General features: G+C 29.3%; 1 protein-coding gene and 2 long non-coding RNA genes across 3 annotated transcripts in view; 1 reads left to right on the forward strand and 2 right to left on the reverse strand.

Annotated features, from left to right (window-relative positions):
- The window catches only part of LOC117171081, a 15,465-nt gene extending 14,327 nt beyond the window's left edge, over window positions 1-1,138 (reverse strand). The window contains exon 1 of the long non-coding RNA XR_004466843.1: window positions 890-1,138. This is a non-coding gene — a long non-coding RNA (uncharacterized LOC117171081). The remainder of the gene's footprint in view (window positions 1-889) is intronic.
- The window catches only part of LOC117171080 (forkhead box protein O), a 297,585-nt gene that overhangs the window by 224,023 nt on the left and 53,466 nt on the right, over window positions 1-20,096 (forward strand). The window lies entirely within an intron of this gene.
- Window positions 15,621-16,070, reverse strand: LOC117171082. Its single transcript, XR_004466844.1, has 3 exons — window positions 15,943-16,070; window positions 15,812-15,871; window positions 15,621-15,720 (listed from the first exon to the last, which is right to left on the reverse strand). It is a non-coding gene; the product is annotated as an uncharacterized LOC117171082 (long non-coding RNA).

Consider the following 20,096-nt stretch of genomic DNA (forward strand, 5'->3'; position numbering starts at 1 on the left):
CCGACTAATTTGTTGGTTGATGATTAATCATTTTTGTACAAAATTCACATTTTTAACTGAAAAATTAACTATTCCAGTTGTTCTGAATAATTTATCTTTTTCGATAAAAATATAATATTCTTGATTGAAAATTGATCTTTCTACACTTTTGTTTGATATTTCTCTTTTTTGGTTGAAAATTAACCTTTTTTCGTTGCTTATTCAACTAATTTCTTATACATTTTTATTTCACTTTTGAATTCAATGGTTTTCTTTAAATACAAATATATTTTTTGGAAATATCAACTATTATACTTTACGTTATAAGAATTAATTTGTTTGCAATAGAAAATTAATCTCTTTATTTAACAACTTAACTATTTTGTTGAAAATTAATTTCTTTCTGATTTGAAAATTAATCGATTCAACTATGATTTTAATTAATTCATTTTTTGTTAAAAATTTATCTTTTTGATTAAAAAGCTTAACTATTTGCTTGACAATTAATATCTTTTATGTAAATCTTACGTTATTTGTGTATGATTCCTTATTAAATTATGTATGACTATTGTCCTGTTTAAAATAAATTTAGAAACAAATTTGTTGTGCATTAACATTATTGATCTCTTAGAAGTAAATTGGTTTTTATTCTTAAAATATGAATTTAGAAGGGTCAGGGAAAATCAAAATTTGGTCTGAGAAAATTCGCGAGAAGTCAGGAAATTTCGAAATTAGGATGTTGTAGCAACCCTGACAATTTCCTATTCGAAGATTTTGATTTATGGCGACAACGAAAAAACAAGACCTGTAAAATCGTATTTTAATATCCTTTTTAAAATTTCGTGCACTGAGTTATAAAAAGTTGCTCGTAAAGTTAGTAGGAGTCTTAATTAATTTGTGCAGTTCTCACGCTGACGATAAATCTTCCATCAAATGTATCGTCGGGACGACGAGCCACATAAAAGTTCAACTGGCCGTAATTAATTGTAGTAAACCGACAATAATTGATTATCTGGAAAGCTTTCAAATAGTTGCCGGAAAGGGAAAACTTTTTTACGAATCGTTTCCGCGAAATAAAACAAGATAATTTTCGAAAAGGCACTTTTAAGATTTGAGAAATGCAGCTCGTAAGGTTCTAAAATGAAAGGGTATTGTATTTTGAAAGAAAAATAGAAAGCGGTGGTCTTCAATTAATTGAGCATCGTTGCTACGATACAGAGCAGAACGATTTGATATAGAAATTGAGTCAGCTTTTCTACGTTTTCCTACCATTCAGATTTCCTTCCATCCCATTTGATTCTAGTCTTTGCTTTAAGAATGCAATTCATATTTACAAAGGCCAGACTTCTCTCTAATTTAAAAACGTAATTTTTTCTATTAATTAATTGAACTACATAAAGTTTTATTTTCTTTATTCCTGCTCATATTTTTAAATATGAAGTTTAAAAATTAATTCGGTGCATTTATTTTGATGTCTTGTAACTCGTGGTCAAATTCGAATTTTTTCCTTCCCTAAGGTAATTTTAAAGGGCAAAATTCAGGTGTAAACACATAATAGAATATCTGGCGGCCTTGTGGACTTAACTTTAAAAACATTACATGCTTTTTGCATTGCAATCGAAAGAAATGCAGCTGAGGTGAATGAAATGATTTGTTCAGCCCTTGTATTCACTAATTATTTTATAAGTTAAGTCCGCAGAGCCACCACCTATTAAATTGCCTTTTGAAGTTTAAGTTTCGCGTTTTAAAATGACCTTAGGGCGAAAAAATATATAAGTTTAACAAAGAGTTACAAGACAACAAAGCAAAGAGACCGAATTAATTTGTAGACCCAATAATATAAGAACCTTTTATACGAAATCAAAAACCCGTTACCATTTCTGTTCTCGCATCTAAAAATAGAACTCGTCGAGATAAGCGATTTTGGAAATAGAAGGAAAGTAGGATGAGCCTTGAGTTTACGGAAATTTTCGATTTCAGACATATTTATTTGTATGATAGATTTTTGTTTAAACCTGGTTAAAATTGGACTCTCCCGCTTTTTCTAGAGTCATCGACCTAGTCCGATTGGCCCTATCCAAGTCACATTCACATATATGTGAGCATCATGTGATATTTATACACGCGAAAATATGTACGGACAGGCTGGATGGCTTATTAGCTTTTAGCAAAATATTTTTCAATTGCGGAAATTGAAAAAAGACCGTAGTATCGCTGGCGCATGTGACGCCGGTATTATGGCCCCCGGCGTAGCGTATGAATTCATCGTACCGATGAACGTAGAGTTTACGCATACTCAGTACTCGGACTGGTAACTCAGTAGCGTGTTTTTCCTTTTCTTCGCTATTTACTTTCCTGTTTTAATAACGTGTCCAGCATGAACATTCACGATGAAGCTCCACCGACAAAAGATTCTTATACGGAGATCACAGTCTTTCCCTATTCAACTGCGTTGCCAATTTTATTCCAATTCCCCCTTTTCCCCTATTCTCGAAATATGTCCCCTTTTCTATTTAAATATACGATATTTTAAAATACAAAATACAAATTACTGGAGAAATTCTCTGAGATTAGTGAATCTACATGGAGTTTTGGTTTTCTGCAGTTGTCTACTTCTCTGACCAAATGTTCACGTGAGTGCGAGTGCTCCTAATAAAAATGCAGATGGTAGGGGATTTTAGAAACTGAAAACCCCACATTATTGAGTACGTCAGACATTGATTGGAGTCGCACTATTTTTTTGCGTCTCACAAAATTTGTAAATTATTGTATAAAATTAATATTAATTCAAAATTGTTATGTTACATAGTATCTAATATCTAAAATAATAAAAAAAGCAAGAACAGTATTTTTATAATGGATAAAAATTGATATCCTAATTTCAGATTTTCAGAATTAGTAGATATTTTTTTACAAGAAATAGACAATCAAATCGTTGTATTTTTATTCAGAAATTCTAATTTTCTACAAACAATACTAACATAACATTCAGTTGTTAAAATGTGTAGGTTTAATTTTTGAAGTCAAATGATTATTGTGTAAAGTAACATATCCGGTAAAAACGCCTACTTACAGTATTACTCTTTAAATAGCGTTAATATTATTTGAATTTTACGCAAAAAACTTGAACATAGCTTAATAAAATATTGGTTAAGATTGTAAATCTTCTTTTAAACATTATTTTCCAATGGCGATCAATTTTCGAAAATTTTTAACGATTGAAAATAGAATTGTCAATTTTCCTCATTTTACAAACTTTCAAAAGTTAATTTTTAAACTGTTAAAAGTTAAATAAAATTTAATTTTCAACAGTTAAAAGTTTATTTTTCTTTCATTTTAAATTTTCTTAAATATTAAACGTTTAAAAATTCCATTTTTTTCCGCGAAAAATGCTAACTATTATCCTATAATTTTTGTTTCAAATAACATTTTTCCTGTGAAAAACGTCAGTATAATCTAAAAAAAGTAACGCTACCTAAAATGTTTAGAAATTGTAAGTCTTCTTCGAAAATTTATGATAATTTAAACTTCTTAATTTAACTGCGCAGAATTATTAAATAACACAAATTTTTCTCAATTCACATTATGTTTCCTACTATTTTTCTTACTACAAAAGATTATTTGTAGCTTTGGTTTCAAATTTTCGAATTTAAGGTATAAAACAACTTCAAGTAATGAAACTCCCATGAGGTTTTAACAACAATGTTTGCTGGATTTTTCAGACTTTTTGTTACATCATTTTTCAGATAGAATAATTTAACTTCTTAAAATTAAAATATAAAATGTTATTAATTAATTTAAAAAATTTAAATTAAGCCTGTTGTTACAAGTACAATATACCTTGAGTTTTTTATTATTTTATTATTTATAAATAAATAAAATACAAATCCAAAATAAAACAATATATCCTAATGCTCTTTTAAAGAATCTTGAATATGAAGCATATTAAAAATTTGAAGAACGGAGGCAGAAGTTGTTATCCAATAGAAAATTGTAATGGATATAAAATGTATAGTATTTTAAATTAAGTATTAAATGGTGAACACTTTTGAATTATTATGAATGATGAGAATTTAAAAGGAGAAAGTGATTGTAAACATTTACAAATTACTGTTTATTTAACAAATTTTCTTATGCGATGAACCTTTTTGAATCGTCGTGATTAAATTTCCAATTACCTAAGTATATCCAATTTTTTTAAATACGTTCTTTAATGACAGAAAAAATTTTAAAAATCGTTCATCATTATTCAAAAATAGGTGTAAATACATATATAATTTCCAAACAGATCTGCGTCCACACATTCTTTTGATGTGGCTGAAAGCTACTCTCTTTTCATTTTGTGAAAAGTATCATTTTTAACAAAATGATCTAAATCAACGTTTTAAAATCAGAAAAGATTATGGCTGGATTTTTTGCACATGCAAAGTGGATCTTGGAAGAATAGCAAAATTAATTTTTTACCTGAGCATTTTTAATTGTGATCCATCAGAATTTTAGAAATCTTATATGATTTATGGTTTTAATGGAAACATTTATTCATAAATCATAATAATTGACATCTGAAAAGACAATGTTTACGTATATAGAAAAAATCCGACTATTTTGTTAAAAAATTCGATACCCGTGGCCATCTTAAAACTGCGATAAAAATCTTGCGATTGAATCTCATTTGAATAGTTTAATTGATATCCAATTATTCTTAATTAACAATCAATATGATACTAACGATATCAGCTCTTTTCTAAATCCTATTTTAGAATAAATAAAATAGTTCTGAAATATTCTTCTGATAATAGGTGCAAAAAATCTTTGTCTATCTTGAATATTGAAGAAAGTCTACTATCTAAATATGAATCAGCTATCAGTATACCGATAATTAAAATCAGCTTATTAACGCTGGCAAATCAGCGAAACTTAGCTGTTAATCAGTGAGTTTTCACTGACCAGCAGCTAAATATCGCTGTTTTAGCAGCGTATATACGCTGATTTGAATTAGCGGTATACTTATCGCTGATTCATATTTAGAGAGTATCAAAATCAAGATTATTATAAAATTAAAAATCATTAATAAATTCTAAAATAATCTCAAATAGATAGAACGTCCTAGGAAAGTACGCATATTTCTGTAATATTGCAGAATTGCAGAATAATATTGAAGATTCCGGAACATTCTAGAGCATTTGAGAACATTTCCGAATAAAAAATATGATTAAAAAATTGCCCCAAAATATTGCAGAATAGTTTAATTCTCCATGAAGGTATGAGAGATTTATTCAATGTAAACATATTTCCTTCTATCCTTGTTATTGTTCATATACATTTCTGAATATTGCATATTATTCCACAATATTTACCGAGGTAACCCGGGCCAAGCTGGAAATAAATAACAAGTTCTTAAAATATTCTCCAAAGTTACAGATTTCAGAGACTTGTTCAAGTCGATATTCTCAACTAAAAAAAAAAAACAGGCTTTACCGAAAAATTAGACAAAGTGGACGCTACGCGCCTAAAAAATTAAGACGTTAATTAAGCCTTTCAAATCTCTCCTGTCGGCCTTTCATTCCCTTTCCTTCCCTGATCGATCCTATTTTATCAAATTCTATCTTACTATCTCCCCTCCCCTATTTCTTATTCCTTAATCTGCTTGCACTCCCCTACTTCCTCGTACTTGCCACTCGTAAAGCCTTTTCCCCTCCTCTCAATACCCCTCGCTTGACCATATTTACTCACCCCTCCGTTACTTCCCCTGTCCCAATTCCCCTTCCTTACTTCTTCTTCCAATCTTCTTCTAATTTTCCCTCCCTACAGCAATTCTCATTCTTTTCCCTCGCTTGTCCTTTCTACCCATCCTCTATCCCATCACTTCACCACTCTTACTTCCGTCTTTCCTCTCCTTAATTACCTTGCACTCCGCACAATCGTATGTCTCTCTAACTTATCCTTTCCTGTTTTAACTTTCTTACTTTCTTTTACCTTTTTTCTTCATAACATACCCTAATTTTCTCACTCTTTCCTTATTTATCCTTACACCAGCTGCGTATCTCTACTTTCTACTTCCTTGCTTATTTCTACTTTCTTACTTCGCTTGTTTTATTTTTTTTTCTATACTCTTATTTCCCTATCACTTTCCTGCTACCTTTCCAACATCTTCCCATCCTTACTCCAGTTCCCATCCCCTTCCAGTTACTTCACTACTCCTACTTACACCAACCTACTTCGCTTCCCGTCCTCTTACCTCCTTTCGCCCCCTCGTCATTCTCCCTACTCACCTCTGTTCAACCCCTACTTTCCCTTCTCCCCTTGCTCCCCCACTCACCTCTCCACATTCCCTTCCCCTCCTCTATGTATTTCTCCGCTCCTACTCCTCTACTCTTCTCCCTTTTATCCGCCCTGGGAAAAAGTACGAATTATGGATCGACACCTGTCCAAAACAGTAAAGATTTCTGCTCGTCACTACGAAACCCTAAAAATCCACGAATAAAATAATGAAAACCTTATTTCAACATCCCTCGATAATTTTCTCGAATCATTTTCGATTTGAAATATAAAATCAGTGATTTAATCGACTATTGCATCAAGATTAGATGAAATGGATGCGTCAATCGCTGCGCGGGAGAAATCGGAAAAGCTCAGGCAACTCGAGATGAAGACTACATTAACGTGACTTGACGTGTGCGAGACTGGAAAAGGTCAACCGGGAAGATAGAGTTGGGGGTTGTACGGATAATGAGAATAAACGCGTAACGGTTAAGGATGGGTGCCCCTAGCAACTGGGAGATGTTCGATCTTGAATAATTCATCGGAAACGCACGCTCGGTTAGGCGCCCGTGAGACCAGCCACCCTCCATCTTCCATTACACCCTCCGATCTGCGATCTCTGCGTCTCAGACCCCATGCAGGGTTTTCTCCAGCGGTAATATCTTGGCGGCTTCCAAAGAGGAGTTAAATTCAACATTGCGGATTCTCAGACCCACCCATGCTCCATATCGTCCACTACACTTTTTCTCATAAAAAACAATAAATACAAAATGTAGAGTAGTTGGTACATTGGTCACTTATCGCCAATAATGGGCGACCTCGTTTAAATATGATTTAGGTGATTGCCAAAATGTTGACCACTTTATTTCGAAGTAATTTTTCATTTTTCCTTTCAATGATAAATATTTTATAAAATTATCTTAGTTAAGTTCTTATCTAAACGAGATAGAGAAAAGAATTAACAGGCAATTTTGGAGTGTTTTTAAGATAAATGATTGTGTTCTTTTGACTTTCTCCTTATCTTGTGTCGGTTTTGTAAAAAAAAACACATGAATTTACGTATTTTGGACAAAAAAATTAATAAAAAAAAAAAAGAAATTAGAATAAAAGCAAAAAGTTAAAGACCTCCTTTAGCTTAAAAAATAAAACATTTTAAAGGAAATTTTCGACAACTTTTTGATATTAATTTACGATGTTATTAGCTTTGGAATATAAAATACTCATAACTTTGTATTTATGGAACTTCTCTGAAAGGAAACTTCCGCCCGATTTAAAAAGAAAACTAAAAGTTCTAATTTTCCTTTATCAATCCGATAAAATAACGTGTCGTTTCATTTCTTGTGAACTTCTTCTGTGAGAATTTTTTGTATCTGATAACTATAGTTTTAAGTATTAAACAAATAACATATGTTAAGAAGCATTGATTTAAATGTTTATTTAACTTATAAAACTTTTTTTAACCTATTTATAGTTCTTCCTTTTTTCGCATAATTGAAAAGTCTGCTATTATCATTTTTGTTTAAAATTCATCTCTTTTGGTAAAAAATTTAACCGGTTTGTTAAACATTCGTCTTTTTGGAAAGAAAATTTGGTCCTTGTGAATTGAAAGTTCATCTTTTTGTAGAAAACTCGCATTTTCGGGTTGAAAGTTAATTCCTTTACATTGAAAAGTTCACTATTATATTTTCGATTATAAATTCTACTATTGAGTGGAAAATTTAATCATTTTGTTAAAAATTGAACTATTTTGTTAGGAGGTCAGCTTTTTTTGGTCGGAAAGGCAAATGTTTTGTTAAACATTTATCTTGTTAGACAAAAAATTTGTCCTTTTGAATTGAAAATTCATCTATCAAAAACGTCATATTTTTTGGTTGAAAATTTATCTTTTTATGGTCAAAAGGGAGGTTTTGATAACTCGACCGATCGGGTGTACACCTACTTTTGATTTCAAGATACTTAGGGATATTTCAATTAATTCAGAAGATTTCACTGTCTTCAGGAGATTTCAAGTGACTTCAGGAGAATTCAAGTGACTTCAAATGAATTCAGGTGATTTCGAATGATTTCAGGTGAAGTCACGTAATTTTAAAAGACTTCAGATATTTCAGGAGATTTCAAGAGAATTCAGTAGAGTTTATGTAACTTGGAAAGAATTCTAGTGACTTCAAATGAATTCAGGTAATTTCAAATGACTTTACGTGACTTTATGTGACATTGCGTGTCTTCATGTGAAATCAAATGACCTCAGATATTTCAGGAAATTTCACATGACTTCAGGAGAATTTAAGTGAATTCAAATTAATGCAAGTGACTTCAAGTGATATCAAGTTACTTCAGATACTTCAGAAGAATTCAGGAGATTTCATTACAAGTGTACACCTGACTTCATGAGTTCTCTATACACTTCGGTTAAAAGTTAATTTTTTTAACTTGAAAACTCTATTATATTTTTGTTAAATTAATTTTATCCTTTTTGGGTAAAAATTCTACTATTGAGTTGAAAATTTAACTATGTTTTCTGAAAGTAATTTTTTGTTGTTGAAGGTAAATTCTTTATATTTGAAAAGTCTAAAATTACATTTTTGGTTCAGATTCAGATTCAACTATTTTCTTAGAATATCTTTTTTGGTCGAAAATTCAACTGCTTTCTTGAACATTCACCTTTTTGCATTTAAATTTTATCCTTTTGGATTGAAATTCGTCTTTTTTAGTAGGAAATTCAACTGATATCTTGAACATTTATCTTTTTGCTTTCCTTTTAGATTGATAATTCATTTCTTAGTCGAAGTCATCTGTTTTGTTGAAAATTGATCTGCCATTGAAAATTTAACTGTCTTATAAAAGATTCTTCTGTTTGACTTGCAAATTTAACGATTTAGTTGAAGCTTCATTATTTTTTTATTTTTTTTTATTCGATCATTTGGTTGAAGATTCCTCTTTGTAGGTTGAAAATTGAACTGTTTCGTTATAAATTCTATTCTATTCTATTCTTTCATTGAAAGTTGAACTATTTGGTTGAAGACTTATTATTATTGGTTGAAAGTTAACTTTTTTATTAAAAATTCTTCTTTTTGGGCATCAAAGTGAAAGATTTTCTAAAACATACGACTATTTAGCTAGTAAACTCAACTCTTTTGTTGAGAATTCATCTTTTTTCGCTGAGAATTCCACTATTTTCTGGAAAATACAATATATTTCCTCTTGAAATCTTATTATTCCACTATTTGTTTAAAAATGCACCCTATTTCCCCTGTGTTGGGAGAATTGTGGGCCATGAAGTTTTAACATTTTTAATTCTTTTCAAATTTTAAAAATAAATGGTCAAAAATGTAATTTTTGATCGAAAAAACCGGGAAATAGGCTGGAATTTTGTTTATTGATGTTTAGGTCTCCACCCTGAATTTCCTCAATTTTTGAAAATATTGTTGTCTTTATTTCTCATTCTGCACGTTTACAAATCAAATCTGTTATAGGTACTTACATAATGTGCTTCATACTTTTATGTAACATGTGAATGCATTAATTCCACAATAATGTGTTAATTAGGTGTCATAAAATATGCACATTTGATTACTCACAAGGAAAGAAATTCATTGGTATAATTTTTTATAGTTACGAGATACTAAATGCTGATGATAACGTTTCGTTTCATGTTTCAGAGGCGTAGAAACAGAGTAGAGCAAGCTCACAATGTCTATAGTTAATTATGGTTAGCGAGCGTTGCGTTGTTACGTATGACACGCATTGACCCAGTTTCGCTGGACTCACTTTAGGTGACACTCTCTCTTTCTAAATCTTCCTCCGTCTTTCATATGTCGTGGGTGTGTCGAACCTCAATCACTCATTCTCCCATATCCCTACCATTTTACGGGTATTGCGCAACTTCTAATTGACCATCATTCTCTCCATAATTATACTTTCGGCAACTTTGCTCTTCACATTGCGCTGCTAAGAAAAGTGGAGAATAGCAGGAAATTGAGGTCATTTGAACAAAATCTGAAACTTTTAAGGAAAAAAAAAAATTTCTAAATTGTCCTAGAATTTGAGTGCTCTTAATTTGAAGTTTATTTGTATTTTTGTCGGATCTATGACGCGTGAAGACTTTGTTAAGCTCTTCGACTGGGGCAATTAATAAACAGATTCGTTAGCGACCTGGGTTGGAGTAGTGTTGCGGAACGAACGTTTTATTTAAATACGCAACACGATAATTTTAAATTATTCTAAAAATCAGTGCACATCAGACAGTATTTAGGTAATCTAGAAAAAAGATTACTTGATTCAAATAAATCCTTTCTTAATAAAAACAAATATTTTATATCAGGAACAATATTTAAAATTTAAAAAACATTATTTCTTGGTGCAAGAACATATATATATATATATTATTTTTACACCATTAAGCCATTTCCCTTTCGGGGTAGGCGTGACTCACTCGATAGGGGAAAGGAGTAGTGTGTGGAAGGGATAGAGATTTTTCAGATTGATCCAGAATTCTCGTGCTATTTAAGTAAATAACACGTTCGTTACGCAACACTGCTCCGACCCAGGTTGCTGATCAATCTCTCTCTCTCTCTTTCTCTCTCTCTCTCTTTATATATATAATTTCTTTAAATATACAGACACACAAACCGTTGCATTTTTGATAAAAAAAATATAAATTTCCAATCTAATGATTATTTGTTTAAACATACTAATTTCTGATGTGAAACGCTAAAATATCCTAAAATTATTTAAAAGCGGTGAATGTTTTTTTTACATATAATTTTTGTGAGATCAAATGACTATTCATTTCCGAAGAAAAACGCTAAAATAACAAAAAATGGTTGAGAATGATAAATCTTCTTCGATATCGAATGATTTTTGTTTAAAATAACTGTTTTCTGTGCAAAAAGTTAATATATCTGTTTTCATATTACCAAATATGACAAACAATGAGTCATTGAAAGTCAAACTTTGTATTTATTTACGAAAATTGTTTAAATAATTGAAAAAGAGCAGTTACGTTAATAAAATCGTAATTATACATTAGTTTTTTCTAATTTATGCGTAAACAATGAATTTCAAAAACTAATAATTGCAAGAGAATTACCGTAGAATTATCGTAAGGATATTACAAAATATATATAGCAAAAGCCATACAAATTTTCTCTCTAGCGAAGAAAGGTACGCCAATGGTGTGTCAGTTGAAATAGTAAAATTTGTAGGGGTAAGGTATATGATGAAAATAATAATAATGAAAATTATAGAATTATTACAAAAAAACTCTTGGCTATAATTTACTTTTCTTAAAGAATATTTAAGATCTTATTTCTTTTTTCCAATCAGTAGTCACTACTGCAAAAATTTTAATATTCACAAATTTTTCCATCAAATTTTGAAATTGGCATCAAAAACTTCCTTAATGAAGTCGGAAAAATATATTGTTCAACGAATTTGAAGTGAATATCGAACACCATTTTTAATTTCAAATTATTCGGAATCATTTTTATTTTTCACAAAAGATCATTTCTGTATAAGATGCTTCAAAGATGCAACTTTCTATTTAAAAAATTGATGTAACAAGAGAGAAGAGTTTGCTTATACATGAATTTAAAAAATAAAATTAATGTAAAAAAGTTTCAGCACTGAAATTATTTTGAAAAATAGTGATTAGATCTTGAAAAGGGTACTGCTAAAAGCATTAATGTCTCCGATAAAATTCTTTTCAATTCTACTCTGCAGTATTTAAACTTGCTGTAATTTGAATTTAATTAGAAAATAATTAATGTCCCGTTCATTTAATATTGATTGAAAATCAATTTTATAATGACAAATTCCTTAGTAAATTGTACTTAATAAATGAATAATTTTAGGTAAAAATAAGAGAGTCTTTAATTTGATGATGCGTAGCTAGCCAGTAGAGGGCCTGCCCTTGACTAAATTAAAGTTAGCTTCTATATAGACAGGAAGACCTTGTAACATATAATACTTCCTCCACTATGGTGAAACGATTCAAACTCAGGCATGCGGTACTTCATTAATTCCCAAAAAAATTTTCCGTCTCTAATGTAAACCTTCTTTTATTTGATCGAATGAATGAATGGATGAGTCGACAAGTAAGTGACGTGAGAGACGGACGACCTAAACGGGTTTAATTGCAATTCTAATTAGTGCGGTAATCTGCACTTTGCATATACAAAGTGCACTCTATATATACGTCAAAGAAATATATTAAACCTTAGGTAACATTCACTCATTTGTACTTAATTTTTCCATGTGTTTATGTTCGTACACATTACGTAATCAAAGTTCGTAGGCCAAGGCGCTCTGCACGGTATCTGTTGGTGTTCGTCTGTTGGCGCGAGTATCATTTACATGTGTCATTATGTTACTTTTTACATTTACATTTATCTCGAAGAATTCCATAGAAAATTTGAATGGAACTTATTTGTAATCAAAGGGTCGTTAGCGATCCGGGAAATCTATAGATCACGGATCCTAAAATGTTAGGATTAAAATTCTGGTCTTTGAATATTAATATTTAGGGAATAATTCGGGAATTTTAAACCTGAAGTTTGTCGCCACCCCGACATTAATATTCTTGCTAGAAATTTATTTGCCTTGTATTTCTATTACTTTTTTTTCAGTTACCCCCTCCTATCGATTTTATTTTTAGTAGAAATTTTGACTATTTGGTTGTAAGTTCAACAATTTTGGTTAAAAAGTATTTTTTTGTTAAAAAATTAACGTTTTTTGGCAGAAAAATAATCTTCTTTGGTGAAATGTCTTATTTTTCATTAAAAATACAACCATTTTGTGGACAATTAACGTTTTTGTTAAGAATCTATATTTTCGGCTTGAATATACAACTGTTTTGAAGAAAATAAATCTTTTGTCTTGAAACTTCAAAAGTTTGGTTCAACTGTTTTTCTTTCTGGATCCCTTTTCCAGCTTTATTTGTAGCCAAGAATTTATTAAAAATTCGTCTGTTTGTTTGGAAAATTCAACTTCTGCCTTGAAAGTTGAAGTACTTTGTTAAATATTCACTTTTTACTTAAAGATTCACCCTTTTAGTTGGCAATTCATATTTTTCATTGAGCATTTCACAATTTTGTATAAAATTCGACTTTGATGTGAAAATATATATATATTTTTTTAAGTTTCTACATACTTTCTTAGAAATTCACTTGTTGCGTTCAGATTCAACATTTTGGTTAAAAATCCATTTCTTTGCTTGAAAATTTGTTAATTTTGCTGAAAGCCGTTTTTTGTGAATTCATCTATTTGTTAAAAATTAATCTTTTCGTGTTGAAAATTCAGCTGTTTTTTGTTGGAATTTAATTTTTTTTTTTAATTCGACTATTTGGTTGAAAATTCATCTTTGTAGGTAGAAATTTTTATTATTTTGGTTCAAAATTCAACAACTTTATTGACATTTTAATTATATTGTTGAAAATTTAAATATTTTGTTAACAGTTCATATTTTTTGGAAACTATAACTGAACATTCTTCTATTTGGGCAGATTTTTGTTTTTAAATTGAAAATCATATTTTTTTGTTGAAAATTCAACTTTTAGTTTAAAAATTCATTCGTCTTTTGGTTAGAATTTAATCTTTTTTGAAAAATTCTAGTATTTAGTTGAAAATTCATCTTTGTAGGTAGAAATTCTCCTTAATTTTGTTAAAAAATCAACTACTTGTTGACAATTTAATTATATTGGTAAAAAAATTAAGCATTTTGTTAAAAGTTCAAATTAAAAAATTCGACTATTTATTTGAAATTTTTTTTTTATTTTACTGAAGTATAATCTATTTAGTTAAAAACGTAACTATTTTGTTATAAATTAAATAACTTTGTTAAAAAGTGCTATTTTTTGGTCGAAAATTCAATTGTTTTGTTGAAAATTCGTCCTTTTGGATTCAAATTTCATATTTTGTTGTAGAGAAAGCCATATTTTCTGTTTGAAATGAGTAAAATTCGACATTTCAATCTTAAGTTTATTTGTCTTCTTCAGTTTATAAAAGATTCTTGTTTAAAAATGTTGCAAAATTAAAATGCTGGTCTTTGAATATTAATGGTTACGGGAGATAAAAAATTTGTAAAGAAAAAATCAAGAATAAGTTTCTTATTAAGAGCGTGTGCCGTCGATTTATTACCAGCTAATTAGAAGCTGGGAAATCTTTAAAATTTAATAATCAAACTATGGCCCTATGACTTTTATTTTTTGTCTAGAAGTTTTTTATTAATAAACACGGAATTTGCGAAAGATGACGTCTTATTTTTTCTATTAAATTGGCAATCGTAGTCTGGTACTCAGTTTTTACAAGAATGCCGCTAGAGCGGAAATCTTTTGAATTTTAAACTTTTAAAATTTAACCTTAAAATTTTTAAAATTCAAACGCTCCATGATTTTTTCGTAAGAAATGAAACCTCTCAACACGATTCAATTGAAAAAAAACTTTAATTGTATGTCGTTAAACTATAAAATTAAAAACTTGATATTTTAGAAATTGAGCAGTTAAAAGATTTTCTGGTTAAAAAATCTAAACACACGCTATCATTTTCAATGATGTTAGAAGAATGTCAAATTAAATATTTTGAAAATAGAATATTTTTGACTAAAACAATATCTGAACAGAATTTTAATAAAAATAATAGAGTTTAATTACGAATTTATTAACTTAAAATTATTTACAAATTGAAAATAGTTTTTGAAGTTCCAATGAAACTTTTACAGTATTTTTATTAATTTTTGTACTTTTTAAAACTAATGAGAAGTTTTTTTTTTTAATCAAAAATTATTTCTATCAATTTCGCTAATGCTTCCTCAAGGGTCTTTTGGGAATTTCGTAAATTTAATATCGATTTTCATGTAACATACCAAATTCAGAGAGACTTTCATTCTTTGATCTATCACATTTTTGGCTTTCTTTAGAGCTTTTATCCTTTCCTTTCCATTTTCCTAAAAAATAAAAAATAAATATTCCTGAATCGGTACTAAAATTCTTCATTACCTCTTCTATTAACGCAGTGTCATAATTAGAAAGCTGTCCATTTGAGCAATTCCATCAACGCAATAGCAAGTAATAACTTTTTCTTGGAAAATTTTACAAACATATCGACATAAATATTAGTTTTTATTAAACTCTAAGCAAAAGTAAATAATTATATAAAGACGATAAATTAGGAGAGCTAGTAAAATTCTTTCGCATTGGAGACGAGGGTAAAATAAAAATGTTCAATGGGACTATCAATTTTCCTTAAATATGTTTAGTGACTAGCAAACGTTACGTAGAATTTAAAATATAAAAGATAAGATTAAGAGGTAAATTTACTTTCGTAGTTTTGACAAGAGCCAATGACCATTGATCATTGATCATGAGAGCAAGAAAATCGTAATCGGACTGGTTTGGAGACAGAATGTCAGCGAAGAAATATCATTGTATTAACACTGTTGTATAGCATGTACAACGATAACATAGTGTGACATGAAATAAATCCTTTGATAAATCGGGTGCGTGAAATAAAGAAAGAGAATTATACTTGAAATGATAGATTAGAGATTAATGATCTCAATTGGCTTTCACTTACTTAAGCGTTCGACCCCTCACAGACCACATTTGCTGATTACAAAAAGCTCTTAGATAAAATCTGTGGAGTGCAAAAAGAGTTCATAAGGGTCTGTCCATAAACTAAATTACTAATTTTGTACTATTTCTTACCTGACATCCTTCCTCGTTGACAACGCTAGTTTTCTCACCCCACCCACTCGAGAAGTAACGTAGCCCAAAATTTAATATAAAAAGGGGGTAGTGTGAATTTTTTACAAAAATATGGGAATAATGGAGAAATAAATTCTTTTAAGTAAAATTCAGGGTAAACCCATATTAAATCTAATGTTAAATACTTTGATTTTCCAAGATTTTAAGTCGATGATCGAATCTTCAAACAAAAAAGAATAAAATCTAATAAAAAACAGTCGACTTTTTTAAAAGACAGTTCAAGTTTCAACACAAAAATTCGAATTCACTTCTCAAAAGTTAAGTTTCAATCCAAAAAGATTATTTTTCCATCAAAAGACGAATTTTAAACCAGTTGAATTGTACGAAAAAAATTAATTTTCAACAAAATGATTAAATCCTTGCTCAAATGGATAAATTATCAATCAAGGTAGATAAACTTTAAACCGAATAGTTGGAATGGAAGCTTCTAATGTATCCCCTAAGGGTTTACATTTTTCTTACACTTTCTCTATTCCTTTACACACCCTCCACACACTTACTTGGTGGTGGAAGGGGGACCCCTACAGTTTAAGGTGGGTTCCGAACCACCAAGAGCAACAAGCCTTAAGTACTTAGAGAAAACCTTTTTCTCTAGAGTTACCGGACCAACGACTCTTCGGAGATGAACAACTCCCTTCGCTAGGCTAGTGTTCACCCCGCATGGGCCACCGAGACTCTTCCAGAGTGCGAGGCGGGAATCGAACCCGCAAGCCGAAGGAGTGGGTCCAAAGCCTACGCTTTAGCCCCCACGACCATCGTCCCACTTTTAAACCGAATAGTTATATTTTCAATTAAAAAATATATATTTTTTGGTACAAAAATGGAATTGTATTTTGAATAAAACCAAAAATTAAAAAAAAACGAGATTTTCATAAAATGAATTTATTAAAAAAGACAAACTTAGATTATTTTTAATACACTAATCTATCATTATTAATTTTGAATTTTCTGTTTCAAGGTTTTGAAATTTAAATGATTCAGTTGAGAATTCTTCCTGTTTGATATTATACAATTTCTATTCCTTGAAATAAAATATTTTTGCATTTGAGAGTTACATATTGTGAAATAATTAATTTGATACAACCCGGTTTTAGGAAACGCTTAAATTTAAATTAATTTTTATTCGCAATTTCTTGGTTTTGGCAGTTTTAAATTTGAAACCAAACAATTTTGAATATTTCAATATAAAATTATTTGATTTCGAATGCTTTAAATTTGTTTAATTTTGAACGATTTAAATCTGAAACCATGATATTATTAATCCTTCAAATCCTCAAACCTAAAAATATTCAGACTTAAATATGAAATTTGACAATATTGAAAGATTGAAAATATGTACGATTTTTCATGTTTGAATTAAAAACTTTTCTGTGTTTAGTTTGTATTTATTATAAAATCTAAGATTTGAAGAATTGAAATTATATTTTAAACTAATATTTTTATTAACTAACTTTTTATAAAAAGTTACAAACTTACGAAAAATAATTATTTTAACAATATTTTTTTTATAGATTTTTTTGTAACTGTTGCTTCTTACGAATTTCTCAAAAATGATTAAATTTTAATTAATCATAGCTTATTTTTCGGGAAAATATTCCCTAAAAATCGACTTTTACCAATTTTCTTTAAAATATATTTTCTTTGAAAATAAATTTTTGTAACGATTTTAGTCACATAAAAATTCACTTGCATTCATTAAAAACAGCAGAGTTTAAAACTTTGAATTTTTGGCACCCAACTAAGAATACCTCAGTATCAAATTTAGTGCAATAGATCTATATTCAAGCCAAATTTGTCTTAATTCAAAAGTCAATTCTGAAATTGAATGAATGAGATGTTTAATTTAGACCAATTTAAGTCAAATCAATTCTAACGTATAAAAACGCAAGCGTTGATTTTTATTGTGAAATATTTACTTTCATAATCTACAGAAAATGATAACTGAAAATTAGATTATTTAATAATTCAAATAAAGGATATATAATTTAAAATTTTTGGAAACTTTACAAGAAAGATTAGGGCATTCTTATGTTTAAAAAGCTAGCTTTGGGCACAAAACAAGATTCAAAGAGGGTTTTTCCGTTTCAAATAAAATAAGGTTTATATAAACTCTATTGAAAGCGAATATAATGACTAGTATACGCACGCAATTAGCTTTTGAGCAAATGGCATTCCATCGATTGTGTGTCGTAATATTTCTTCAATTGCATAATATAAGCAAAAGAGACGCAAAAATGAGAAAATTTACATTAATTGATCCGATTTCTAAAATAATTTAGTCAAATTTAATATAAATTATTAGTATGGAACGAAACTGAATAGATGTGGCTTATTATATTCTTTCTTATCCAAATTTTTTGGTGGTTTCTCTCTCAATAATTTTTTTTGCCTTAAATTTTTTTCACGTATTCATTAGGTTTGAAATTTATAGCGAAATAAAGTATTCTTTTAATCTTTTCTTAAAATTTGATTAAACCGAATTTTTCCCACAACCCAATGGGAATCCCAAGGCTTGTGAGATTTTATTGGGAACTAAATTGAATCAATACTGGCTGCTAATATAATAATTAATTAGTTTTAAGTAATGAATTAAATAATAGTTATCAATTATAAATGATTGACATTTTTAAAATAAATAATAACAAAAATAATTATTTGATTGCGTGATTGTATTTTGTCAATTTTGAGTCTTTTACCAACATAGGCTCAATATTGCCGCCAATATTGGTTCAATATTGGTTTAATATTGGCCTAACATTTCTAACTAGGAAGGGGTTTTATTCTCGTATGAATTACTCGGGATTCATGCTTAACTGATGGTATTGTTCCGAGAAAGATGGTTAATTTGAATAAAATTTACGCAATTCTTGTCTTTGCTACCCTTTTCAGTGTATACTCTAATTTGCGTAATCATGATATAATTTATCTGTATTTATACCCTTTCTCTTTAAATTTGAATAAGGAATATTAAGTAACCAAATTACATTATTATCGAAGACATTCTCTACCGCTGTTTCTTCTTTTTTAATAATTAGATTTTTCTTCCAAATTCTCATTTCTTTAAATTTGAAAGCAAAATGCTATTCAAGCTGAAACATGTTCCTGTATATTCTTTAATCAATATATTTGCGTATTTTTTGCGCAGAATGAAGCCTTAGATTTTGCAGTGCAACTAACATAATTCTGTCAGTGAAATATGTTTAGTTTCTTTTTATCCCCAGGTGTTATCAACACCTGCAAATCAAAAAAGTATTTCATTCGCAGATTCGAATGCTGAAATTGTCGTACGCAGTTTTTAAATACATGCAATAAAGCAATCTCTTCTACATGCATTGAATATTTAATTAAGATCCACATAACAAAGTAGCAAGTGAAAATGTCGTGTTGCTTATGATTCATCAGTCATTTGCACATTTGAAGATTTATTCTTCAATCCAAGATCATTGATTTCTTCTCAAATCTTTTTAAAACCTATTTCCCAAATCTGTCACGCAAAATCAATCCTTTTTAAAAAGTCAAATTGTGTTAATACATTAAGCTTCTGCTCTGAATTTTATTGATAGAACCCAAAGAAATTTTATTCACTGGGTAAGAACCAGGAAATGACCGGAAATGTGATTCAGTGACCACGATTTTTGTTTCGAATATAATAATATGCAAATTAAGAGTGGCAATTTTGTTTTTGAGCAGTGCATTTTCTACAAGAATTACAATTCTAAGTTGCATAATAAAATATAATTTTGAGTCTTAGAGAGGGAATTCGCGTGAAGAATGATAATTTTTACTTCCGGAAAGGAAATTTGAGAAAAGAATGATAATTTTGAGTTTGGGACAGGAAATTTCAGTAAAGGAAGGTAAGTTTTACGATATGAATATGGAATTCCTTTAAAAAATTATGATTTTGACTTTTGAAAAGGCAATTTCCGCAGAGAATAAATAAGAATTTTGGAAATTGGTATAGAGCATTTTCTAAAATAATTATAATTCTGAGATAGAACTGTAAATGTCCGTACAGAATTATAACTATTATTTTAGGTTCTCTTCTGAATCAGAATTTTTGTTAATTTTGTTTTAAGAGAACTTTAATGAAGAAG

Source organism: Belonocnema kinseyi, chromosome 4, assembly GCF_010883055.1.
Source record: "Belonocnema kinseyi isolate 2016_QV_RU_SX_M_011 chromosome 4, B_treatae_v1, whole genome shotgun sequence".
Classification (NCBI taxonomy): domain Eukaryota; kingdom Metazoa; phylum Arthropoda; class Insecta; order Hymenoptera; family Cynipidae; genus Belonocnema; species Belonocnema kinseyi.